Raw genomic sequence first — 27,828 nt, forward strand, 5'->3', positions numbered from 1 at the left:
GAATAGAGCCCATTTTTCATTATCTGTGAGAATGAAGATTTGGTATAATATAAAAATGAAATTAATGTTTATTGCATGGTTTCATCCTCTTTACTAATAAATTTTTACTGTAGGCACTAACAAGTGACAGATGTGGTTGACTCATCTCCTTCTTCCTTGGACTCTCTAATGAGCAATTAAATAGCCTGAAACAGAACAATCAAGAGGTCTGGCAAATCCACACACTAGGTAATCGGTTTTTGAAAAATTGAGAGTTAATGGTACTTAACTCTGTTGTTAGTCAAGAATTCCCCAAGCATCTTTCTCAGAAAGACTCCGAAAAAAGGGACACCCAATAAACAGTATAATTCTCAGTAGTGGCATCATCAACCCAGTCCATAATTTGCCAACAGTTTTTCAAATACTATTTCAAATGAAGGTATGAAGAAGGCACGTGGTCATATGTGCTGTGTTGTTTGAGGAGATCTTGTGAAATTCTGATAATCCAAGCTAGCTTTCCTCCTCAGTTTGTGGGCCCACCAGTATTAATGGGTTCTTTGGGTGGTAATACTGCTTAGAATTTTCTTTCTTTCTTTCTTTCTCTTTCCTTTCCTTCTTTTCATTTTTCCTCCATTCCCTCCCTTTCACTATAAACATTCGTTGAGTGCTGAATGTGTGTCATGGATTGTGCTGGGGTATGGAAACAGGAAGATAAATAAAGACAAATTTTTGATCAATACTGACTGCTGTCTCTGAAGAGAGTATAAATATAAAGATACAAGGCAGTATGGCTTGTTCAAAAATAGAGAGATGCCATGGGTAATTGGAAGCATATACGAAGGGCGGTTTAGGAGTAGGGCTAGAAGATCATCTGGACAAGAAAGATAGCAAGAGCAAGAGAAGATGCCTTTGAAATAGCAGTGTCTATGAGGGAAATAACAGTCCAATATTTCTGTAGTGTAAAGTGCAAGGCAAGATTGTGATGAAGGATGAGGTGGGAAAGCACGATAAGAGCCTTACAATTCATGTTAATGAAATAAGGATTTTTCTTATTGATTTTGGAAACTCACTGAAGGTTTTTAAGTAAGGTAGAAATATGATCACCTTTGCCTTTCAGGGCAGCATTCTGGCTGTACTGTGGAGGCCAAGACCAACACAAGAATGGAAGCTGCATTGTGGTTAAGAGACTGAAGCAGCAGTGCAGATTCTGGCATATTCTGACATAGTGCCATAGTACTAGGGAAAGAGGATGTGATGGCTTCAATGCATATTTAGGAGGATGAATTAAAAATATTTAGTGCTAGAGCAGATCAGTCTAAAGATAATTCAAACTGAGGTGTGTACGTGCTAAGTTCAAGCTGCATTTAGGATAGTCTAGCAGGTAAGTAGTTTGATGAGTCTGTATTTCATGGCAGATATATGTGCAGAAAATATACATTTGGAAATAGGGAACATGTATGTTTAATTTGAAACTATGCTAGTGGGTGAAATTTCCAAGGGACTGGAAGATTGTGATGAGATAGAGTCTAGGAATCCCCCTAACATCAATATTTAAAGGGAAGACAGAGATAGAGTTGCACAAAGGAAACAGAGGGTAGGCACAAAGAGGTCAGAAAAAGGACATGGGCACTATTCATTTATTTATTTATTTAGAGACAGCGTCTCACTCTGTTGCCCAGACTGGAGTGCAGTGGTGTGATTTCTGCTCACTGCAACTTCTGACTTCCAGGCTCAAGTGATCCTCTTGCCTCAGTCTCCCAAGTAGCTGAGATTCCAGGCATGCACCACCATTCCCAGCTAATTTTTTTTTTTTTTTTTTTTTGGTATTTTTAGTAGAGGCGGTGTTTCATCATGTTGATCAGGCTGCTCTCGAACTCCTGACCTCAACTGATCCACCCACCTTGGCCTCCCAAAGTGCTGGGATTACAGGTGTGAGCCACCATGCCCAGCATCTTTTTTTAAAAACAAGAGAATTGGGCATCAAGGGAGTGGAGAGTTTCAAAGATAGTGCTTAGTGCAGTCAAGTACTTCAGAAAGTTCTTAGTCACTTTGCAAGGCTTAATAGGTTAGTTCCAAGGATCGTGAGCAAATTGCCTTCCACTCGGTTAAAACAACCTCAAGAAATTCTGGAAGAGTATGTACAACAAAAAAAAAAAAAAAAAAAGGAAAAGAAAAGAAAGAAAGACAGAAAGCCAGGCCACACCAAACCCAAACAATACTTTTTGTTTCTAGATGAAGTATTGGCTCAAACTGCAATGTAGAACTGTAATTTAGGTATTTGGTTGACACACAGAAAGACCTTAAAGACTCTTTTACTTAGAATAGGCATGCTATTTGGAACGCCCAGTCTCATTGTTCTGTGTTTTATTTAGATGATGAAGAAATGTACATTCAAGGAAAATCAAACCAACTAAAGGAGGAAAAACTTTGAATTCTGCTTAAGGTCTAGGACTTCCTAAGGCTAATTCCAGCTCCTCCAGATGAAGGCATTTTTTAAGCTAGAGAAAATTACAAAGAATATTAAAATTTTTTGAATGAGAGAGAGAATTCAAATTAAATCTGATGTCTGAGAAAAAGAGATCAGAATCCACCATGACTTGTCATGACATAAACTCTGTGATCCAAACACCCTGGCCCTAAGCCAGAAGTATCCCTTAGAGATCAATGTCTTTCCAATATTCCAGTAAGAAAATCTCAGAAATACATCTGTTGAAGTTTATCATTAGGAAGACATTGATATTTTTAGGGATAGCATTTTTTTTTTAATTATACTTTAAGTTCTAGGGTACATGTGCACAACATGCAGGTTTGTTACATATGTATACATATGCTGTGTTGGTTTGCTGCACCCATTAACTCATCATTTACATTACATGCTATCCTTCCCCCACCCCTCCACCCCGTGACAGGCCCCAGTGTGTGATGTTCCCTGCCCTGTGTCCAAATGTTCTCATCGTTGAATTCTCACCTGTAAGTGAGAACATGCGGTGTTTGATTTTCTGTCCTTGCGATAGTTTGCTCTGTATGATGGTTTCCAGCTTCATCCATGTTGCTACAAAGGACATGAACTCATCCTTTGTTATGGCTGCATAGTATTCCATGATATATATGTGCCACATTTCTTAAACCAGTCTATCATTGATGTACATTTGGGTTGGTTCCAAGTCTTTGCTATTGTGAATAGTGCTGCAACAAACATATGTGTGCATGTGTCTTTATAGTAGCATGATTTATAATTCTTTGGGTATATACCCAGTAATGGGATCGCTGGGTCAAATGGTATTTCTAGTTCTAGATCCTTGAGGAATCACCACACTGTCTTCCACAATGGATGAACTAGTTTACACTCCAACCAACAGTGTAAAAGCATTCCTATTTCTCCACCTCCTCTCCAGCAACAGTTGTTTCCTGACTTTTTAATGATCGCCATTCTAACTGGTGCGAGATGGTATCTCATTGTGGTTTTGATTTGATGACCAGTGATGATGAGCATTTTTTCATGTGTCTGTTGGCTGCATAAATATCTTCTTTTGAGAAATGTCCGTTCATATCTTTGCCCACGTTTTGATGGGATTGTTTGGTTTTTTCTTGTAAATTTGTTTAAGTTCTTTGTAGATTCTGGATATTACCCCTTTGTCAGATGAGTAGATTGCAAAAATTTTCTCCCATTCTATAGGTTGCCTGTTCACTCTGATGGTAGTTTCCTTTGCTGTGCAGAAGCTCTTTAGTTTAATTAGATCCCATTTGTCTATTTCGGCTTTTGTTGTCATTCCTTTTGGTGTTTTAGTCATGAAGTCCTTGCCCATGCCTATGTCCTGAATGGTATTGCCTAGGTTTTCTTCTAGGGTTTTTATGGTTTTAGGTCTAACATTTAAGTCTTTAATCCATCTTGAATTAATTTTTGTATAAGGAGTAAGGAAAGGGTCCAGTTTCAACTTTCTACATATGGCTAGCCAGTTTTCCCAGCACCATTTATTAAATAGGGAATCCTTTCCCCATTGCTTGTTTTTGTCAGGTTTATCGAAGATCACATGGTTGTAGATGTGTGGCATTATTTCTGAGGCCTCTGTTGTGTTTTACTGATCTGTATCTCTGTTTTGGTACCAGTACCATGCTGTTTTGGTTACTGTAGTCTTGCAGTATAGTTTGAAGTCAGGTAGCGTGATGCCTCCAGCTTTGTTCTTTTTCTTAGGATTGTCTTGGCAATGCGGGCTCTTTTTTGGTTCCACATGAACTTTAAAGTAGTTTTTTCCAATTCTGTGAAGAAAGTCATTGGTAGATTGATGGGGATGGTATTGAATCTATAAATTACCTTGGGTAGTATGGCCATTTTCACAATATTGATTCTTCCTATCCATGAGCATGGAATGTTCTTCTATTTGTTGTGTCCTCTTTTATTTTATTGAGCAGTGGTTTGTAGTTTTCCTTGAAGAGGTCCTTCACATTCCTTTTAAGTTGGATTCCTAGGTATTTTATTCTCTTTGTGGCAATTGTGAATGGGAGTTCACTCATGATTTGGCTCTCTGTTTGTCTATTAGTGGTGTATAAGAATGCTTGTGATTTTTGCACATTGATTTTGTATCCTGTGACTTTGCTGAAGTTGCTTATCAGCTTAAGGAGATTTTGGGCTGAGACAATGGGGTTTTCTAAATATACAATCATGTCATTTGCAAACACGGACAATCAGATTTCCTCTTTTCCTAACTGAATACCCTTTATTTCTTTCTCTTGCCTGATTGTCTTGGCCAGAACTTCCAACACTATGTTGAATAGGAGTGGTGAGAGAGGGCATCCTTGTCTTGTGCCAGTTTTCAAAGGGAATGCTTCCAGTTTTTGCCCATTCAGTATGATACTGGCTGTGGATTTGTCATAATTAGCTCTTATTATTTTGACATACATTCCATCAATACCTAGTTTATTGAGAGTTTTTAGCATGAAGGGCTGTTGAATTTGGTCAAAGGCCTTTTCTGCATCTATTGAGATAATCATGTGGTTTTTGTCATTTGTTCTGTTTATGTGATGGATTATTTTTATTGATTTGTGCATGTTGAACCAGCCTTGCATCCCAGCGATGAACCGACTTGATCTTGGTGGATAAGTTTTTTGATGTGCTGCTGGATTTGGTTTGCCAGTATTTTATCATGGATTTTCACGTTGATATTCATCAGGAATATTGATCTTAAATTCTCACTTTTTGTTGTGTCTCTGCCAGACTTTTGCATCAGGATGATGCTGGTCTCATAAAATGAGTTAGGGAGGATTCCTTCTTTTTCTATTGATTGGAATAGTTTCAGAAGGAATGGTACTAGCTTTTCTTTGTACCTCTGGTAGAATTTGGCTGTGAATCCGTCTGGTCCTGGACTTTTTTTGGTTGGTAGGCTATTAATTATTGCCTCAATTTCAGAGCCAGTTATTGATCTATTCAGCAATTCAGCTTCTTCCTGGTTTAGTCTTGGAAGAGTGTAAGTGTTGAGGAAATTATCCATTTCTTCTAGGTTTTCTAGTTTATTTGCGTAGAGGTGTTTATAGTATTCTCTGATGGTAGTTTGTATTTCTGTGGGGTCGGTGGTGATATTCCCTTTATCATTTTTTATTGCATCTATTTGATTCTTCTCTCTTTTCTTCTTTATTAGTCTTGCTAGCGGTCTATCAATTTTGTTGATCTTTTCAAAAAACCAACTCCTGGATTCATTGATTTTTTGAAGGTTTTTTTGTGTCTCTATCTCCTTCAGTTCTGCTCTGATCTTAGTTATTTCTTGCCTTCTGCTAGCTTTTGAATGTATTTGCTCTTGCTTCTCTAGTTCTTTTAATTGTGATGTTAGAGTGTCAGTTTTAGATCTTTCCTGCTTTCTCTTGTGGGCATTTAGTGCTATAAATTTCCCTCTACACACTGCTTTAAATGTGTCCCAGAGATTCTGGTACATTGTGCCTTTGTTCTCATTGGTTTCAAAGAACACCTTTATGTCTGCCTTCATTTCATTATGTACCCAGTAGTCATTCAGGAGCAGGTTGTTTTATTTTCCATGTAGTTGTGCAGTTTTGAGTGAGTTTCTTAATCCTGAGTTCTAACTTGATTGCACTGTGGTCTGAGAGACAGTTTGTTGTGATTTCTGTTCCTTCACATTTACTAAGGAGTCCTTTACTTCCAAGTATGTGGTCAATTTTGGAATAAATGCGATGTGGTGCTGAGAAGAATGTATATTCTGTTGATTTGGGGTGGAGAGTTCTATAGATGTCTATTAGGTCTGCTTGGTGCAGAGCTGAGTTCAAGTCCTGGATATCCTTATTAACCTTCTATCTTGTTGATCTGTCTAATATTGACAGTGGGGTGTTAAAGTCTCCCATTATTATTGTGTGGGAGTCTAAGTCTTCTTGTAGGTCTCTAAGAATTTGCTTTATGAATCTGGGTGCTCCTGTATTGGGTGTATATATATTTAGGATAGTTACCTCTTCTTGTTGAATTGATCTCTTTACCATTACGTAATGGCCTTCTTTGTCTCTTTTGATCTTTGGTGGTTTAAAGTCTGTTTTATAAGAGAGTAAGATTGCAACCCCTACTTTTTTTTGCTTTCGATTTGCTTGGTAGATCTTCCTCCATCCCTTTATTTTGAGCCTATGTGTGTCTCTGCACATGAGATGGGTCTTCTGAATACAGCACACTGATGGGTCTTGACTTTGTATCCAATTTTCCAATCTGTGTCTTTTAATTGGGACATTTAACCCATTTACATTTAAGGTTGATATTGTTATGTGTGAATTTGATCCTGTCATTATGATGTTAGCTGTTTATTTTGACTGTTAGTTGATGCAGTTTCTTGTTAGCATCAATTGTCTTTACAATTTGGCATGTTTTTGTAGTGGCTGGTACCAGTTGTTCCTTTCCATGTTTAGTGCTTTCCTCAGGAGCTCTTGTAAGTTAGGCCTGGTAGTGATAAAATCTCTCAGCATTTGCTTGTCTGTAAAGGATTTTATTTCTCCTTCACTTATGAAGCTTAGTTTGGCTGGATATGAAATTCTGGATTGAAAATTCTTTCCTTTAAGAATGTTGAATATTGGTCCCCACTCTTCTGGTTTGTAGGGTTTCTGCTGAGGCATCTGCTGTTAGTCTGATGGGCTTCTTTTTATGGGTAACCCGACCTTTCTCTCTGGCTGCCAATAGCATTTTTTCCTTCATTTCAATGTTGGTTAATCTGACAATTATGTGTCTTGGGGTTGCTCTTCTCGAGGAGTATCTTTTTGGCATTCTCTGTATTTCCTGAACTTGAGTGTTGGCCTGCCTTGCTAGGTTGGGGAAGTTCTCCTGGGTAATATCCCAAAGAGTGTTTTCCAGCTTGGTTCCATTCTCCCCGTCACTTTCAGGTACACCAATCAAACGCAGATTTGGTCTTTTCACACAGTCCCATATTTCTTGAAGGCTTTGTTCATTTCTTTTCAGTCTTTTTTCTCTAAATTTCTCTTCTTGCTTCTTTTCATTCATTTGATCTTCAATCACTGATACCCTTTCTTCCACTTGATCGAATTGGCTACTGAAGCTTGTGCATGCGTCAGATAGTTCTTGTGCCATGGTTTCAGCTCCATCAGGTCATTTAAGGTCTTCTCTACACTTTTTATTCTAGTTAACCATTTGTTTAATCTTTTTTCAAGGTTTTTAGCTTCTTTGTGATGTATTCGAACATCCTCCTTTAGCTCGGAGAAGTTTGTTATTACCGACTTTCTGAAGCCTACTTCTGTCGACTCGTCAAAGTCATTCTCCGCCCTGCTTTGTTCCGTTGCTGGTGAGGAGCTGCAATCTTTTGGAGGAGAAGGGGCACTCTGGTTTTTAGAATTTTCAGCTTTTCTGCTCTGGTTTCTCCCCATCTTTGTGGTTTTACCTACCTTTGGTTTTTGATGATGGTGACCTATGGATGGGATTTTGGTGTGGATGTCCTTTTTGTTGATTTTGATGCTATTCCTTTCTGTTTGTTAGTTTTCCTTCTAACAATCAGGTCCCTCAGTTGCAGGTCTGTTGGAGTTTGCTGGAGGTCCACTCTAGACCTTGTTTGCCTGGGTATCATCAGCAGAGGCTGCCTAACAGCAAACATTGCAGAACAGCAAATATTGCTCCCTGATCCTTCCTCTGGAAATTTTGTCTCAGAGGGGCACCCAGCAGTATGAGGTTTCAGTTGGCCCCTACTGGGAGATGTCTTCAAGTTAGGCTACACGGGGGTCAGGGGCCCACTTGAGGAGGCAGTCTGTCTGTTCTCAGAGTTCAAACACTGTGCTGAGAGAAGCGCTGCTCTCTTCAGATCTGTCAGAGAGGGACGTTTAAGTCTGCAAGAGTTTCTGCTGCCTTTTGTTCAGCTATGCCCTGCTGCAGAGGTGGAGTCTATAGAGGCAGGTGGGCCTCATTGAGCTACAGTGGGCTCCACACAGTTCAAGCTTCTTGGCTGTTTTGTTTACCTACTCAAGCCTCAGCAATGGTGGACACCCCTCCCCCAGCCAGGCTTGCCACCTCGCAGTTTGATCTTGGATTAGCAGTGAGCAAGGCTCTGTGGGCGTGGGACCCACTGAGCCAGGTGCAGGATATAATCTCCTGGTGTGCCGTTTGCTGAGACCACTGGAAAAGTGCAGTGTTTAGGTGGCAGTGTCCTGATTTTCCTGGTACAGTCTGTCACGGCTTCCCTTGGTTAGGAAAGGGAAATCCCCCAACCTCTTGTGCTTCCCTGGTGAGGTGATACCCCGCCCTGCTTTGGCTGGCCCTCCGTGTGCTGCACCCACTTTCCGATCAATCTGAATGAGATGAACCAGGTACCTCAGTTGGAAATGCAGAAATCACCCATATTCTGCATCAGTCACGCTGGGAGCTGCAGATTGGAGCTGTTCCTATTCCGCCATCTTGGTGAAATCTCATCGAATTTTCTTTTATAGAGTGGAGGTGGTGGAAGCCAGATTGCAATAGTTGGGAAGTGTATGAAAGCTGAGAAAGTAAAGAGTGTTGGCTACATTTTTAAGAAGTTTGGCTAATGCCTGTAATCCCAGCACATTTGGAGGCCAAGGCAGGCAGATCATGAGGTCAGGAGTTTGAGACGAGCCTGGGAAACATGGTGAAACCCCATCTCTACTAAAAATACAAAAATTAGCTGGGCATGGTGGCACATGCCTCTAATCCCAACTACGCAGGAGGCTGAGGCAGGAGAATCACTTGAATCCAAGAGGCAGAGGTTGCAGTGAGCTGAGATCGTGCCACTGGACTCTAGCCTGGCCAACAGAGCAAGACTCTGTATCAAAAAAAAAAAAAAAAAAAAAAAAAAAAAGAAAAAGAAAAAAAGGAAAGAAATTTGGATAAGAAATGGAGGAAAGAAGTTCAATGATAGATCAATTAGGGCCAAAGGTGGAGGAAGTTTTTAAAATTGTACTTTAGAAAGGGAGGTAATTTGTATTATAAATTGAAGAGTTGGAAGCAGTATAAAGGGAGACACAAAATTTTAGGAAGATTAATGACTTATTTAAAAAGACCCTCCAAACCAAGGAGGGATGCTGAAACAGCTGGTAAAACAAGCCTTCTAAGATGTTATGTGTCACTTTTGCATCCAACCCAGCCACAAATAATTTTCTCCTGCCCATACAATTAAAAGAAAATATTTACTGACAGGATAAAGATACCTCATGACAAAGCTTCCTGGGTATAATACTCATAGTTATAAGTTGCAGAACAATGCTTACATTTTGTATAACTAATGGCTAAAAGTCTGTAATGAAAACCAAGCTTAAAGTAGCTTAACACATAGAAATTAAAAATAAGTCAGTCTTGTAACTTTGCCTTTTGGTTTTTGTTTGTTGGCTTTTTACTTAAAATAATGATTTTAAGAGGTGATGGATGAATGTTCACATCTATTTCTGTTTGGCCTAGAACAATTAATTATATATAAGTCTTAATGCTCTCCGTGATAGGGAGTCCCATCAAGGGACTGGGTGGTCGTGGGGCAGGTAGCCAAGCCATCCTGGCAACTCTGTGGGATAAAATAAAGATTTGCTGGCCTTTGATGTTGCTTCTGACAAATCTTGGCCAAAAATAAAATTCTAAGCATTTCTGCACACCCCCTCATCCCGGCCCCCATCCACTGGCCAACCAACCATCTGAATGGACTTCCTTCATTCAGAGATCTTTTAACATTTAACCTGAGAGACTGTTTCAGGCCATGACTGGAAGTGGGGGTCGGACATGCCTCATTATACCTCTCTGGCATTAACAGCAACACAGACTTTCAGTCTGATAAGTCTGATAAGAAACAAGAAACATTTTACAGTCTATTGTTCTGAAGTCTTTTACCTGAAGGATTCCTTTGCAAATAAGAACTTGGATCTCCACAATCTGTTATCCTAACCAAGACTTTTCTTTCTGTTGATCCCAGGTCTTTAAACTCTGCCACTTGTCAACCAGAAAATGTAAAAATCCACCTATAAGCTGGAAGCATCCCCCCACCCTCCAGCTTTGAGTTGTCCCACATTTCTTGACCAAACCAATGTATTTCTGAAATGTAATTGATTGAAGTCTCATGCCTTCCTAAAATGTATAAAACCGAGCTGCACCCAGACCACCTTGGGCACATGTTCGCCTGAGGGCTGTGTCACAGGTCATGGTCACTCATCTTTGGCTCAGAATACATCTCTTCAATATATTAAAAAAAGCTATCAAGGAGGCAGTAGTAGATGGGATCAAGGATTCAGAGGTCATTTAAATTTAAGTGCTTGTTCACTAATATCCTGATTTTCTATTTTCTGGCAAAACAATAGGATACACCTCTTCATCCTTAGGAGGACACACTTCTTCATCCTTAGGAGGACAGAAGAATTTGCCATAGAATGTGCCAGTCAATAAAATATTAGTGAAAGTGATATGTGTCACTACCAGTTATGATTTGCCATCTTCTCAACCTTCTGCCAGAATGCCTCACCATGATTCAGATGATGACGTCACCATTAGCTGGAGTCACTGGGCAAGAATGATGTGAAGCAAGCTCAAGGCTGACCTACTAAGGTCTACAGACTGAATCTAATGTCTAAGAAAGTGAGATCCACCATGACTCATCATGCTATAAATGCCCTGCCTTTGCCCTTGACTACAATTTTAAGAAATTTGAAAAATACTTGGAAGAAAGAAATGAATAGATGGATTGTGACTAGTGGTGAAGGACTATATTGCATGTCAGGTAGCAGGAGCAAGAAACACAGCTTTGTTGTTTCAGGCTTCTAAAATTGTAAGGTTGCTTGTATACTATGGCAGCATCCAGTCTGCCTTGACTGACATATTAGATAATATAAATCATTCATGCTTAAGTATTATTGATTTATTGTGTCTTTCCCACATCAAGCCAGGCAATAATTGTAGCTCTAAAACAGAATATACGTAAAAATCAGACTGTATATATATTTTTTAAGACGGAGTCTCCCTCTGTTGCCCACACTGTAGTGCAGTGATGGGATCTCGACTCGCTGCAACTTCTGCCTCCCGGGTTCAAGCGATTCTCCTGCCTCAACCACCTCAGTAGCTGAGATTACAGGTGTGCACCACCAAGTCCAGCTAATTTTTGTATTTTTAGTAGAGACGGGGTTTCACCATGTTGTTCAGGTTGGTTTTGAACTCCTGACCTTGTGATCCGCCCACCTCAGCCTCCCAAAGTGGTGAGATTACAGATATGAGTCATTGTGCCTGGCCAAAATCTATTCTTTTAAAGTACATTCAAGTGGATATGTGATGGTGTGTGTGTGTGTGTGTGTGTGTGTGTGTTATACTTAAATTTTATATAGTAATAGATTAATATACACATATTTCACTGATAGTATATTGTAAAACCATTGCATGTCACTGCAAAGAAATCTGAAACTATGAACTCAATTTATTCAACTGTTTTCATATTAATGGACCTTGATGTTGATTTAAATTCTTCTAGTATGAATAATATTGTTATGACCATCCTTTACATGATATTTTTGTGTACACATGTAAATACATCATTTGAATGTTATTTTAGGTGGAATTTCTGAATCAAAGGTGTATGCATTTAAAATTTTAGATGTTACTCAATTGTATGCCATAAAAGTGCAATGTCTGAGAATACTTGTTTGCACCAATATTACCAACATAGTACATTACCTACTGTATTTTCACCTTTGAAAAACTAGTTTACAATAATAGAGTTTTCATTCTAGAGTAGTCGGTATTTCTTTTGTCCCTAAAGTTAAACATCCTTTAATATAATTTAAATCCTTATGCATTGCTTTCCTGTGATCTGTGTATACTCTTTGTCCATTTTTAGGTAACATTTGCCTATTTCTTGATAATTCAAACTTATGTATTTTTTTTTTTCTGAGACAGAGTCTCACTCTGTTGCCCAGGCTGGAGTGCAGTAGCCCACTCTTGGCTCACTGCAGCCTCCTGGGTTCAAGCGTTTCTCGTGTCTCAGCCTCCCAAGTACCTGGGACTCAGACGTGCACCACCATGACCAGCTAATTTTTGTATTTTTAGTAGAGAAGGGGCTTCAACATGTTTGCCAGGCTGGTCTTGAACTCTTGGCCTCAAGTGATCCACCCACCTCTGCCTCCCAAAGTGCTGGGATTACAGGAGTGAGCCATTGCACCCAGCCTAAAATGTATTTCTATATATTAGGGAACTCAGTCCTACATAATAAAATTTTAAATTGCTTGCTCCAAATATTATTTTTACTTTCACTTCAATTAAATTATGATCATTTTTGTCATATAGAAATATCAAATTTTTATGAAGTATTCAAATCTATTTTATCTTATTGCTTATACATATCAATTAACTTCTTCACTTCTAGTTTATAGGAATAAAATTTTTTTTAAAATTATACTTTAAGTTCTAGGGTACATGTGCACAATGTGCAGGTTTGTCACACATGTATACATGTGCCATGTTGGTGTGCTGCACTCATTAACTCGTCATTTACATTAGGTATATCTCCTAATGCAATCCCTTCCCATTCCCCGCTCCCCACAATAGGACCCAGTGTGTGATGCTCCCCTTCCTGTGTCCAAGTGATCTCATTGTTCATTTCCCACCTATGAGTAAGAACATGCGGTATTTGGTTTTCTGTTCTTGTGATAGTTTGCTGAGAATGATGGTTTCCAGCTGCATCCATATATTTTTTTCTAGCATGTCTATAACTTCATTTATATATTTTCTAGCATAATATTTTTTCTAGCATGTCTATAACTTCATTTATGTATTTTAATTTTTACTCCATTTGGAATTTATCATTGCCTGATGTAAGGTAAGAGATAAGTCTCTACCTCAGTTGGTTTGAATTAGTGTTGTTTTTGTCTCTCATTGGCAAAGCTACATATGGTTTATCTAAAAATATACATTAAAATACCAGATTAATATTACTGCAAATGATTTATCATTTTGGGAAATGTATGAACATTATTTGTTTTAGATAGAGGTTGCTGAAAGTAATCAAGTGAGAATTCAGTTCAAGCAAACAAATTACTAAATTTTATTATAACAAAAGCATTGACTTAACTCTGGAGACGGATCTGCTAACTAGAGCTCCCTGCTCAGACATATTTAAAGATACATTCCTTGATGAGTAATTCTTTCCTTGATGAGCTGTATTAAGTTTTTAAATGATATTAATCAAAATCTCTCAAAGTCTTGAGAACCTGGAAACTAAAACTATTTCAGAAAACTGGTCAGAAGAGACTCTTATTTTGGTAATCAGTGAGTTATCAGAAGTGACCTATGAAACTTTTGTTAGGGTAAGATAACTTTTTATGAATATAGTCTCAGTTAAGGCAAGCCAGAGCAATTCATGATATGCAATTGTATGTCTCTTATTGATGTTGGTTTCCCTAGAATATTTTAAAATAAACTTTTAATTTGAGTCCAGGTTTAGGATTACAGAATTATTGTGAAGATAGTACAGAAAGTTTATTAACTGAAACTCATACTTTATTCAGATTTCTTGTTTTTCCCTAATGTCCTTTTTCTGTTCCAGAATCCCATCCAGAATGCCACATCACACTTAGTCATCATGAATCTTTACTTCTTTTTGGTTGTGATGCTTAGAATCTCCTTTGTTTGATGACCTTGAGAATTTGAGGAGCATTGGTAAGATCTTCTGAGTAAAATGTCCCATAATTGGGATTTGTCTGATATTTTTCTGATGGTTAGACTTGGGTAATCTGCCTTTGTGAGAAAACCATAGATATAAAATGCCATTCTCTTCATATTACATCAATATGGCTTGTCACTATTGACGTTAACCTTGGTCACTTGGCTCGTGGCAGTATTTGTCAGGTTTCTCTTCTGCAAATTTATAGTTGGCCCTCCATATCTGTGGGTTCCTGCAGATACAATCAACCATAGATAAAAAATGTTCAGAGAAAAAAGCACCAGGAACAATAAAAAATAATACAAGTAAAAGCAATATAGTGTAACAACTATTTACACAGCATCCACATTGTATTAGGTGTTATAAGTAATCTAGAGATCATTTAAAGTATATGAGAGGATGTGTGTGGTTTATGTGCAAATATCATGCCTTTTTAAACAGACGACTTGGGCAGCATTGGGTTTTGGTATCCATGAGGTCCTGGAACCAATCCCTTGTGGATAACAATTGATGGTGGTAATTCTTTTTTCTCCACTTTCATATGCTACTCTTTGAAAGAAAGTCACTATGTGCAACCCACACTTAAGGAGTGGGTAGTTATGCTCAGTCTCCTTAATGGTGAGCATCTACATACATTATTTGGAGTTCCTCTACACAGATTTGTTAGTTTTTATATATTTATTTATTCAAATAATTGATTTACATTGGCATAAACTCATGGATATTATTTTATATTTTGGGTTATAATTCAATACTAATTTGGTTTACTTTATTACTCAAATTGTTCCAGTTTGGCCACTAGGACCTTTTCTAGTTGGTTCCTATATCCCTTTGATATAACCACATCATTGTCTTTTTGTTTCTTTGTTTGGGTACTTCAAGATGCTCAGGGCTCATCTAGTATGTTCTTTGCCCCTGTCCTAGAATCAGCCATTTCTCTAGGGAGTTCTGGTTCCTTTGATTAAAGAATGGTGTTAGAAATCAAGGTTAGGATACTAGGTCTGTTCTTTGCTACTGGATCTCCTTGCTTCTAGGCCTTCTTAGCTGACAGAGCAAGGAGACCTATACATGTATATGAATGCCCATATATCTATAAATATTTCCATATGTAGCTGTCTTTATTAAGCTAAGCATTGGTTCATATTGATGTCTCCAACTATAATTCATTACCATATGGCCTCGTCCCCTTGCTTATCTTCAGCCTCCCCTTCCATCATCCACTTGACTCACCATCCAGCACCCATTTATATAATTGTTCAGTTCCAATATAAGTGTATATTGGCTTAAGAATTATTAACCTGTAGCTTTGTAGGAATCGATTTTATCACTGAAAGTACAGTGCTAACTATAGTTCCTTTTGCCTTTGTTCTTTCAAAAATTGCTTAGGTCAGCACTTTATTCTACCATCCCCTTTAGTGAGGTTGATTCAATCCTGTGATTTCCCCAATCTCTTCAGTGAGTTTTTAAAAATTTATATACATGAAGGCCTACTCCTTGTGTTGTAAATGTATCTGGATTTGATAAATGTTTAATGTCTTATATTCAGAATTATTGTATTATACAGAATAGTTTTACATCCTAAAAAATATCCCATGCTTCACCTATTCAATCCCTCTCTGCCACTGAACCCCTGGCAAATATTGATCCATTTATTGCTTCCATAGTTCTACTTTTTCCAAAATGTCATAAAATTGAAATCATACAGTATATAGCTTTTCTATATTAACTTTTCCACTTAGCAGTATATATTTAAAATTCATTCATGTCCTTATGTGAATTTGTAGCTTATTTCTTTTTGTTGCTGAATAATATTCTTTTTATGGGTGCACTACAGTTTATCCATTCACCTATTAGAGATCATCTAGGTTGCTTTCACTTTTTGGTTATTATGAATAAAATTGCTGTCATCATTTACGTTCAGGTTTTTGTATGGACATGAGATTTCAAATCAGTTGGATAAATACTGAGGAGTGTAATTGCGAGATCATATGGTAAACTATATTTAGTGTTGTAAGAAGTCACAATCGTCATCCAAAGCAGCTGCACCATTTTGTATTCTGAATAGCAGTGATTGAGAGAGTTTTTGTTGCTCTCCACCCTTACCAGCAATTGGTACTATCAGTTCAGATTTTTAGTCTTTCTAATGGATAGATAGTGGTATCTCATTTTTGTTTTAATTTACAATTATCTGATGACAAATTATCTTTTCCTATCATTATTTGCTATCTGTATATCTCCTTTGGTAAGGTTTCTAATAATATATTATGCCCACTTAAAAAAATAACTTCAACTTTTATTTTAGATTCATGGGGTACATGCACAGTTTTGTTCCATGGATACATTAGTGATGCTAAGGTGTGGGGTACAAATGATCCCATCACCCAGGTAGTGAGCTTAGTATTGAATAGGTAGTTTTTCAGCCCTTGCCCCAACCTTCCCCCTTTAATGTCCCTAGTGTCTATTGCTGTCATCTTTATGTTCTCTAGTACCCAATCTTTAGCTTCCACTTATAAGTGAGAACATGTGGCATTTAGGTTTCTGTTCCTGCATTAATTGTCTTGGGATAATGGCCTCCATCTGCATCCATGTTTTTGCAAAGGACATGATTTTGTTTTTTTTAAATGTATGCTCTTTTTTTTTTGAGACTGAGTCTCGCTCTGTCGCCCAGGCTGGAGTGCAGTGGCGTGATCTCAGCTCACTGCAAGCTCCACCTCCTGGGTTAATGTTTGCTCATTTAAAAAAATTGTGTTGTTTCCTTATTGTTGAAATTTTTGTATATTTTAAATACAAGTCCAATATCAGAGTTCTGAAAATAGTGTCTTCAAGTCTTTGGCTTCTTTTTGCATTGTTTTAACAGTATCTATCATAGAGAAAATTTTAATTTTACTGTGTTTCCTTTAAGAAATTTTAAAGCTTTAAATTTTACATTTAGGTTTACAGTCCATTTTGACTTCATTTTTGTGAAAAGTATAAATCTGTGTCTGGATTCATCTTCTGTGGGGTGTGCATGTTCCATTGTTCCATCACTATATTTTTAAAAAAGACCACCCTTTCTCCACTGAATTGTTTTTGCTACTTTGTCAAAAACCAGTTGACTGTATTTGTGTAGGTCTAACTGGGCTTTCTTTTTGGCTCCATTGAACTGTATGTCTATTCTTTTGCCAAGATCACAGTCTGCGTCTTATGCAAGCCTTGAAATTTGATAATGCAAGTCATCTAGGTTTGTTCTTCCTCAGTATTGTGTTGGCTACACTGGGGTCTTTTGCTTTTCCACATAAACTTCAGAATCAGTTTGTTGGTTTCTGGAAAATAGTTTGGTGGGATTCTAGTTGGGATTGCATTAAATCTATAGATCAAGTTGGGATAGTTTGGCATCTTCATAATATTGGATCTTCTAATCCATAAACATAGAATATCTCTCCATTTATTTAGGTCTTCTTTGATTTCTTTCATCAGAGTTTTGTAGCTTTACACATACAGCTCTCATATATATTGTTAGATATACACCTATTTTATTTTGAGGAGTGCTAACATAAATGATATATTTTTTTAAATTTTAAATTTCAATTATTCATTGCTGGTTGTGGTAGACAGAAAAATGGCCCCCAAAGATGTCCATGCCTTAATGCCCCAAATCTGTGAATATTTAACCTTAAATTGCAAAATGCACTTTGCAGATGTGGTTACGGATTTTGAGATGGGGAGATTATCCTGGCTTATCTGGGTGGATCCAATGTAATCATTAGGATACTTACAAGAGTGAGGCAGAAGAGTCAGAATCGGAGAAGGAGATGTGATGATGGAAACAGAGTCCAGAGAATCAAAGAAAGGTTTGCAGATGTGGTGCTCCTCATTCAGAAAATAGGTTGAGTCCATGAGCCACATAATGCAAGTGGCCTCTAGGAGCTAAAAATGGCAAGTAAATGGATTTTTCTGTAGAGTATCCAGAAGGAATGCAGTGTTGCTGACACCTTGATCTTAGCTCATCTAAAACGATTTCATACTTCCACCCTCCAGAATTGTAAGAAGATACATTCATGTTGTTTTAAGTCACTATAGTTGTGGCAATTTGTATACGCATGTATAGAAACACATTTGTATTTTGCATGTTAACTTCCTATCCTGTGTCATTGCCAAACTCACTTATTGGTTTCAGGAGTTTTGTTGTTGATTTTTTGGATTTTCAGTATAGACAATCATGTCATCTGTAAACAGAAAGAGTTTTATTTTTTCTTTTCTGATTTATATATGTCTTATTCTATTTGGGCTGCTATAGCAAAATATCATGAAGTGTGTTTCTTATAAACAACAGAAATTTATTTCTCCGTTCTAAAGGATAGGAGTCCAAGATCAAGTGCAGGCAGATTTAGTGGCTGATGAGGGCCCCCTTCCTCATCAACAGCTGTCTTCTCACTCTAACTTCATGTGGTTAAAGATATGAGGGATGTTTCTCAGGCCTCTTTTATAAGGGTACTAATCCCCCAAATGAAGGCACTGTCCCCATGATCTAATTACCTCTCAAAGGCCCCACCTCCCAAAACTTTCACCTTGCGGGTGAGGAACTCAATATTTGAATTTTGAGGGGATATAAACATTTAGACCATGGCAATATACCTCTTATTTCTGTTTCTTGCCTTATTGAACTAGCGAGGACTTTCAGTACAACATTGAATAGGAGTGTTAAGAAAAGACATCTTTGTTTTGTTCCTGAACTCAGGGAGAAATTGACCAGTTTCTTACCTTTAAGTATAATGTTAACGATAGGTTTATTTGTAGACATTCTTTCTCAAATTGAAAGAGTTTCCTTCTATTCTTAGTTTGGTGAGAGTTCTAATCATGATTTGATGCTGGATTTTATCAAATATTTTTGTGTGTTGATTTATATGGTCATAAGATTTTTCTTTTGTTTGTTAATGTGATGCATTACATTGATAGATTTAAAAATTTGGAATCAGCCTTTCATACCTGGAATAAATCCCACTTGGTCTTGGTATATAATTATTTTTGTACAATGTTGGATTTAATTTGCTACAATTTTGTTGAAGATTTTTGCATGTTCATGATAGATATTGTTCTTAAGGTTTCATTTGTTGTAATGTTTTCATCTAGTTTTGGTGTTAATACAGTACTGACCTGGGTTAGTAATCTTTCTTCTGCTTCTCTTTTCTGGTAGCAATTTAGAAGAATTGGTATCATAAATGTTTGGTAGGATTTACTGATGAAAACATCTGGGCCTGGTGCTTTCTTTTTCATAAAGTCATTATTTATTGTATTAACCTACTTGGGCTGCCATAAAAAATACAATACATTGACTGACTTTGGCAATAAAAATTTGTTTTCTCCCAGTTCTGGAGGCTGGAAATCTGAATAGAGGGTGCCAGTATGGTTGGGTTCCTGATGAGGGCTCTCTTCTGTCTTGCAGATGACTGCCTTTTCACTTTACTGGGTCCTCATATAGAAAAGAGAGAGAGAGAGAGAGACAGAGAGAGAGAGAGAGAGAGAAGAGGAGAGGAGAGGTGAGACAAGTTCTCTCGTGTTTCTTCTTATAAAGCACAAATGCCATTATGAGGGTCCCACCCTCATGACCTCATCTAATCTTAATTTCCTCCCAAAATTAAATCTCAAATGTCATCACATTGTGGTTAGGGGTCAACACATAATTGGGGGTCATGGTGGGGGTTAAGTCACAAACAATCATTCTATAGCAATTATTGATCTTAATGGATTTAGGACTAATGCTACTTATTTCTCGAGTGAGTTTTAATAATGTGTGTCTTTCAAACAATTGTTCATTTCATTTAAATAATCAGTTTTGGGGCCAAGAATTGTTAATTTTCTTTCTTTCTTTCTTTCTTTCTTTCTTTCTTTCTTTCTTTCTTTCTTTCTTTCTTTCTTTCTTTCTGTGGGAACAGTAGTGATGCTCTTTAATTCATTTTTAGTATTAATTGTCGTCTTCTTCCTTCTTTTACAGTTACCTTGGCAGAAAGTTCATAAACTTTATTGATGTTTTCAAAGAATTAGCTTACAAAATATTTTTTGAGACAGGGTCTTTCTCTGTCACTCAGGTTGGAGTGCAGTGGTATGATCATGGCTAACTGTATCCTTGACCACCTGAGCTCAAGCAGTCCTCCCACCTGAGTCTCCTGAGTTTCTGGGACCACTGGTGCATACCACCATGCCTGGCTAGTTTTTTAAAATTTATTTTTATTTTGTAGAGATGGTGCTTCACTACTTTGCTTACTCTGGTCTCAAACTCCTGGACTCAAGTGATCCTCCTATCTTGGCCTCCCAAAGCGCTGGGATTATAGGTGTGAGCCACCATGCCAGGCCAGAATTAGCTTTTGTTTTCATTATTTTTTACTATTGTTTTCCTGTTTTCAAGTTCATCGTTCTGCTCAAATTTTTATTGTTTCTTTTCTCCTGTTTGCTTTATGCTTAGCTGCTCTTTCTTCTTTAGTTTATGTGGAAATGTAGGTGAGTGGGTTTAGATCTCTCTTCTTTTCTAATATATACATTTAATGCTATAAATTGTCTTCTAACTACTGGTTTGGTTCAATCCCTCAAATTTTGATAAATTGTATTATAATTTTCTTTTAATTCAAATAGTGTTTAATTTATCTTGAGACTTCATTGAGCCATGTGTGATTTAAAAGTGTGTTGTAAATAATCCCACTAAAAAGGGGGCAAAAACATTAACAGATACTCCTCAAAAGAAGACATACGGCCGGGTGCGGTGGCTCATGCCTGTAATTCCAGCACTTTGGGAGGCTGAGGCAGGCGGATCACGAGGTCAGGAGATCGAGACCATCCTGGCTAATACGGTGAAACCCTGTCTCTACTAAAAAAAATACAAAAACATTAGCCGGGCATGGTGGCGGGTGCCTGTAGTCCCAGCTACTCGGGAGGCTGAGGCAGGAGAATGGCATGAACCCAAGAGGTGGAGCTTGCAGTGAGCCGAGATTGCGCCACTGCACTCCAGCCTGGGTGACAGAGCAAGACTCTGTCTCAAAAAAAAAAAAAAAAAAAAAAAACATACAAGAGGTCAATAAACATGAAAAAATGTTCAGCATCATTAATATCAAAGAAATGCAAGTCAAAATCACAATGAGTTAACATTACATACCAATCAGAATGGCTATTACTAAAAAGTCAAAAAACATGCTAGCAACAATGCAGATCAACAGGAAACATTTATACACGATTAGTGGGAATCTAAATTAGTTCAGCCACTGTGGAAAACTGTCTGGAGATTTCTCAAAGAACTTAAAATAGAGCTACCATTAAACCCAGCAGTTCCATTACTGGGTATATTTCCAAAAGAAATAAATCATTCTACTCAAAAAAACATGCACATGTTCATGGCAGTACTATTCACAATAGAAGACATGGAACCAACCTAGGTGCCCATCAGTGGTGGACTGCATAAAGAAAATGTGGTATATGTACACCATGGAATATAGTATGCAGTCATAAGAAAGAATGAAACCATATCCTTTGCAGAAATGTGTTTGCAACTTGAGGCCATCATCCTAAGTGAATTAATGCAGAAATAAAGAAAAAACCCCCACATGTTCTCACTTATAAGTGTGAGCTAAACATTGGGTACTCATGAACCTAAAGATGGGAAAAATAGACACTGGAAGCTACTTTGGGGGTGGGAAGGGGGAAATGGTTTAAAAACCATCTACTGGCTACTATGTTCACTATTTGATTATGGGATCATTTGTACCCCAAATCTCAGCATCATATTGTATACCCATGTAATAAACCTGCACATGTACTCCCTGAATCTAAAATAGAAGAGGAAATTAAAATTATAAAAAATAAATAAATAAAAATGTGTCGATGTTGTCTTATTTCTGAGATCTCTATTCTGTTTCATTGGTCTATGTGTCTGTTTTGTTACCAGTACCATGCTGTTTTGGTTACTGTAGCCTTGTAGTACAGTTTGAAGTTGGGTAGTGTGATGCCTACAGCTTTTTTTTTCTTAGTTTTGTCTTGGCTGTACAAGCTCTTTTGTGGTTCCATATCAATTTTAAGGTATTTTTTTTTCTAATTCTGTGAAGAATGTCATAGTAATTTAATGGGAATAGCATTGAATTTATAAATTACTTTGAGCAGTATGGCCATTTCATGATATTGATTCTTTCTATCCATGAGCATACAATGTTTTTCCATTTGCTTGTGTCATCTCTTATTTCCTTGAGCAGTGGTTTGTAGCTCTCCTTGGAGAGGTCCTTCACATCCCTTTTAAGCTGTGTTCCTGGGTATTTTATTCTCTTTGTAACAATTGTGAATGGTAAGTTCATTCATGATTTGACTCTGTCTATTGTTGGGGTAAAGGAATGCTTATGATTTTTGCACATTGATTTTGTAGCCTAAGACTTTGCTGAAGTTGCTCATCAGCTTAAGGAGCTTTTGGGCTAAGACAATGGGATTTTCTAGATATAAGATTATATCTTCTGCAAACAGAGACAATTTGACTTCCTCTCTTCCTATTTGAATACTCTTTATTTCTTTCTGTTGCTTGATTGCCCTGGCCAGAACTTCCAATGCTATGTTGAATAGGAGTTGTTAGAGAGGGCATTCTTGTCTTGTGCCGGTTTTCAAATGGAATGCTTCCAGCTTTTGCCCATTCAGTATGATATTGACTGTGGGTTTATCATAAATGTCTCTAATTATTTTGAGATATGTTTGATCAATGGCTAGTTTATTGAGAGTTTTTAACATGAAGGGATGCTGAATTTATCAAAGGCCTTTTCTGCAACTATTGAGATAATCATGTGGTTTTTGTGATTAGTTCTGTTTATATGATGAATTACATTTATTGATTTGCGTATGTTGAACCAGCCTTGTATCCTAGAGAAAAAGCTGACTTGATTGTGATGGATAAGCTTTTTGATGTGCTGCTGAAGTCAGTTTGCCAGTATTTTATTGAAGATTTTCACATTGATGTTCATCAGGGATATTGATCTTCAACAAACCTGACTAAAACAAGCAATGGGGAAAGGATTACCTATGTAATAAATGGCGCTGGGAAAACTGGCTAGCCATATGCAGAAAACTGAAATTGGACCCCTTCCTCATACCTTATACAAAAAATTAATTCAAGATGGATAAAAGACTTAAATGTAAAATCCAACACCATAAAATCCCTAAAAGATAATCTGGGCAATACCTTTCAGAGCATAGTCATGGGCAAAGACTTCATGACAAAAATGCCAAAAGCAATTGCAATAAAAGCTAAAATTGACAAATGAGATCCAATTAAACTAAAGAGCTTCTGCACAGCAAAAGAAACTATCATCAGAGTGAACACACAACTTACAGAATGGGGGAAAGCTTTCACAGAATAGGGGAAAGCTTTCACAATCTACCCATCTGACAAAGGTCTAATACCCAGAATCTACAAGGAACTTAAACAAATTTACAAGAAAAGAGCAAACAACCCCATCTAAAAGTGGGCAAAGGACATGAACAGACACTTCTGAAAAGAAGACATTCATGTGGCCAACAACCATATGAAAACAAGCTCAACATCACTGATCATTAGAGAAATGCAAATCAAAACCACAATGAGAAACCATCTCACACTGGTTAGAATGGCAATTATTAAAAAGTCAAGAAACAGACACTGGTGAGGCTATGGAGAAATAGGAATGGTTTTACACTGTTGGTGGGAATATAAATTAGTTCAACCATTGTGAAAGAAAGTGTGGCGATTCCTCGAGGATCTAGAACCAGAAATAACATTTGACCCAGCAATCCTGTTACTCAGTATATACTCAAAGGAATATAAACCATTCCATTACAAAGATACATGCATGTATATATTCTTTGCGGCACTATCCACAATAGCAAAGACATGGAATTAACCCAAATGCCCATCAATGATAGACTGAATATAGAGAATGTGATACATATACACAATGGAATACTATGCAGCCATAAAAAGGAATGAGATAATTTCCTTTGCAGGAACATGGGTGAAGCTGGAAGCATCATCCTCAGCAAACTGTCACAGGAACAGAAAACCAAACACCACATGTTCTCACTCCTAAGAGGGAACTGAACAATGAGAACACATGGACACAGGGAGGTGAACAACACAGACTGGAGCCTGTTAGGGAAGTGTGGGGAGGGAGTGCATCAGGATAAATAGCAAATGCATGCAGGGCTTAGTACCTAGGTGATGGGTTGGTAGGTGCAACAAACCACCATGGCACATGTTTATCTATGTAAAAGAATCTGTGCATCCAGCATATGTATCCTGGAACTTTAAAAAATGGTGTATTGTTTAATTTCCAAATATTTGATGATTTGGAAGATATCTTTCTTTCTGTTATTGATCTCTAGTTTTAATTCCATTGTTGTCTGAGCTGACGCTTTGTGTGATATCTATACTTTTAAATTTGGTAAGATGTGTTTTATGACCCAGAATGTGATCTAACTTGTTGAACATTTTGTGTGATCTAGAGAAGAAAGTATATTCTAGTGTTGTTGAATGGCATATTCCACAAATGCCAGTTACATAAAATTGATTGATATTGCGTTTAGGTCAACTAAATCTTTACTGATTTTCTGCCTGCTTGATCTATCAATTGCTGAAAGATAGATGTTTAAGTCTTCACCTATAATAGTAAGTTTACCTATTTTGCCTTAAAGTTCTATCAGTTTTTGCCTCACATAGTTTGATGCTCTATTGTTAGGGTTGTTGTGACTTTTTGGATAATCATTCCCTTTATCATTTAATCATTGCCTTGTTTATCTATGGCATTTTTTCTTATTCTGAAGTCTGCATTGTCTCAAATTAATTGAGTTACTTCAGCTTTCTTTGGATAAGTGTTAGCACAGTATATCTTTTTCCATCCCTTTACATTTATCCTATCAGAGTCTATATGTAAAGTAAATTTCTTGTATGCAACACATAGTTCAGTTCTGTTTGTTAATTCACTCTGACAGTGTGTGTCTTTTAATTATTATATATGGACCATTTGTCTTTAAAGTGTTTATTAATATACTTGGATTAATATCAACCACATTTTTACTGTTTATTTGTTGCCAAAAGCTGTCTTTTCTGTCTTCTTTCATTTTAATTGAGCATTTTATATAATTCCATTTTCCTATCTCTCTTAGCATATTATCTTACTTTTACAAATATTGTTAGTGGTTGTCCTGGAGTTTACAATATAAAATTTTAACAAATCTAAGTTCACCTTCAAATAAAAGTACTCCATTTCACATGTAGTACTGATTTGTCCCTTGCATCTCTTGTGACGTTGCTGTCATTCTTCTAATTATCCAGAAGATAGAAGTTGTTATTATTTAGTGACAATAAATAAGCAATAAATAGTTATCTTTTAATCAATTAAAAATGTGAAAAATAAAAAATTTAATTTTTCTTTATTTATTCTTCTCCCTTGTTCTTCTTTTTTAATGTAGACTAAAGTATCCGGCTTACATAGTTTTCATTCTATCTAAAGACAATCTTTACACATTTTTTACATGATAGATATGCTGGCAATGAAATTCCTCAGTTTTTGTTTGATAAAATATTTTTGTTTCATTTATGAAGGACAATGTATTTTGATATAGAATTCCAGGTTTTTTTTCTTTTAGCACTTTAAATATTTTGCTTGTTACTTTAAATATTTTAATTATTGCTTGCATAGTTTCTGGTGAGAAGTCCACTGTAATTATTGTTCCTGTTCCTGTATAGGTAAAGCATTTTATTTCTTTCTGGTTACTTTCAAGATTTTCTCTTTGCATTCAGTTTTCCGCAGCTTGAATATGATATGCCGATAGATAGTTTTTGTTTTTGGAGGGAGGAAAGAGAGGTTATTTATTCTCGGGGTATCTCTGAGCTTCCTTGGTCTGTGGTTTGTTGTCTATAATTAATTTTGGAAATTTCTTGGTCATTATTACTTCAAATATTTCTTTTGTCTCATTTTCTCTTTCTTTATATTCTGACATTCTGTAATATTACATCTTTTGAAATTGTCCCGTAACTATTGGCTATTCTATTTTATTCTGTTTTGTTTGTTTGTTTTTCTTTTACATCTTGTCTTCTCTTTGCATTTTAATTCAGGAAGTTCTGCTAATGTTTCTTTAAGGTCACTGATCATTTCCTTGGGTTGAGTCTACTGATGAGCCCATGAGATAATCTTCACCACCCTTGCTCTGTTTTAGATTTCTAGCATCACCATCAATTCACCAAAATTACCATCTAAGTCAGGAATGTACAAGCTTTTGACTTCCCTGGGCCACATTGAGAGAAAAGGAATTGTATTGGGCCACACATAAAATACACTAACGATAGCTGATGAGCTTAAAACAAAAATTGCAAAAATATTTTAAGAAAGTTTACAAATTTGTGTTGTGATTCATTCAAAGCCATCCTGGGCTGCATGTAGCCCATTGGGCCATGGGTTGGATAAGCTTCATCTAAGTGTTACTGCTAGTTAGTGGTTCCAATGGCTTTTGCTGCAGATGATCTTGGCTTTGGGTTCCAGTTTGCCCTGGGACCTATGTTCTCAGATGGGTTTTTAAAAAGTCACTGATTTTCATTTTATATAGCCCAATCTAAAAATCTCTGCCCTAGAAGTTTGCACTAAAATATACTGGGAAAAAAAAGATTAATTTAGGATCTCTGTACCAGGAATTTAGGATTTAAAAACTCAGGAGTTATATAATTTTGGGGGTGAGGGGTGCACATACATCTTTCTTTTTTTAAACTGATTTAAAACTGAAATTTATCATGTCTTTCAATTATAAGCGTAAGCAACAAAGCACAATAGTATTGGCAGTAGCTGTGACATTGTTACCAATGGAACTCACACGTATTTTCATATTACATTTATAGTTTTTTTCTAATAAATTAATATATCATTTATTCTGAACCCTTTGAAAAAGGGTTAGTAGACTCACAACTTGATCTTACTATTTAAAGCATTAGTGAAGATGAGGACATATAACTAAACCACGAATTTGCTTAAACATTTCTTTCACTAACTATATTTAGGTATATTCGTTTCCTTTTCAATTTGGTGTATTTTTATTTTAAAATACAAAATTATTCTGAAGAAGTATGCGAAGCAGAATAATGACCCCCAAAGATGGCCAAACCCTATTCCCAGGTACCTGTGAATTTCTTAAAAGAGACTTTGGGTTTGTTGGCCTGTAAATTAGTTCAACCAGTGTTGAAGACACTGTGGAAGACAGTATGGTGATTCCTCAAGGATCTAGAACCAGAAATACCGTTTGACTCAGCAATCCCATTATTGGGTATATACCCAAAGGATTATAAATCATTCTACTATAAAGACACATGCACATATATGTTTATTGCAGCACTATTCACAAAAGCAAATACTTGGAACCAACCCAAATGCCCATCAATGATAGACTGGATAAAGAAAATGTGGCACATATACATCATGGGATATACACTATGCAGACATGAAAAAAGACTCATGAAAAAAGAGTTCATTTCCTTTGCAGGGACATGGATAAAGCTGGAAACCATCATTGTCAGCAAACTAACACAAAAACAGAAAACCAAACACTGCATGTTCTCACTCATAAGTGGGAGTTGAACAATGAGAACACATGGACACAGAGAGGGAAACATCACACACCAGGGCCTGTTGGAGGCTGGGGGCAAGGGGAGGGGTAGCATTAGGAGAAACACCTAATGTAGATGACAGGTTGATGGGTGCAGCAAACCACCATG

At 37.0% G+C, this 27,828-nt stretch overlaps 1 long non-coding RNA gene across 1 annotated transcript in view; it reads left to right on the forward strand.

Annotated features, from left to right (window-relative positions):
- The window catches only part of LOC110742613, an 81,781-nt gene extending 61,445 nt beyond the window's left edge, over nt 1–20,336 (forward strand). Inside the window, exons 2-3 of the long non-coding RNA XR_002520471.2 lie at nt 13,980–14,092; nt 19,519–20,336. This is a non-coding gene — a long non-coding RNA (uncharacterized LOC110742613). The remainder of the gene's footprint in view (nt 1–13,979; nt 14,093–19,518) is intronic.
- Nucleotides 20,337–27,828: the final 7,492 nt, after the last annotated feature.

Source organism: Papio anubis, chromosome 2 (assembly GCF_008728515.1).
Source record: "Papio anubis isolate 15944 chromosome 2, Panubis1.0, whole genome shotgun sequence".
Taxonomy (NCBI): Eukaryota; Metazoa; Chordata; class Mammalia; order Primates; family Cercopithecidae; genus Papio; species Papio anubis.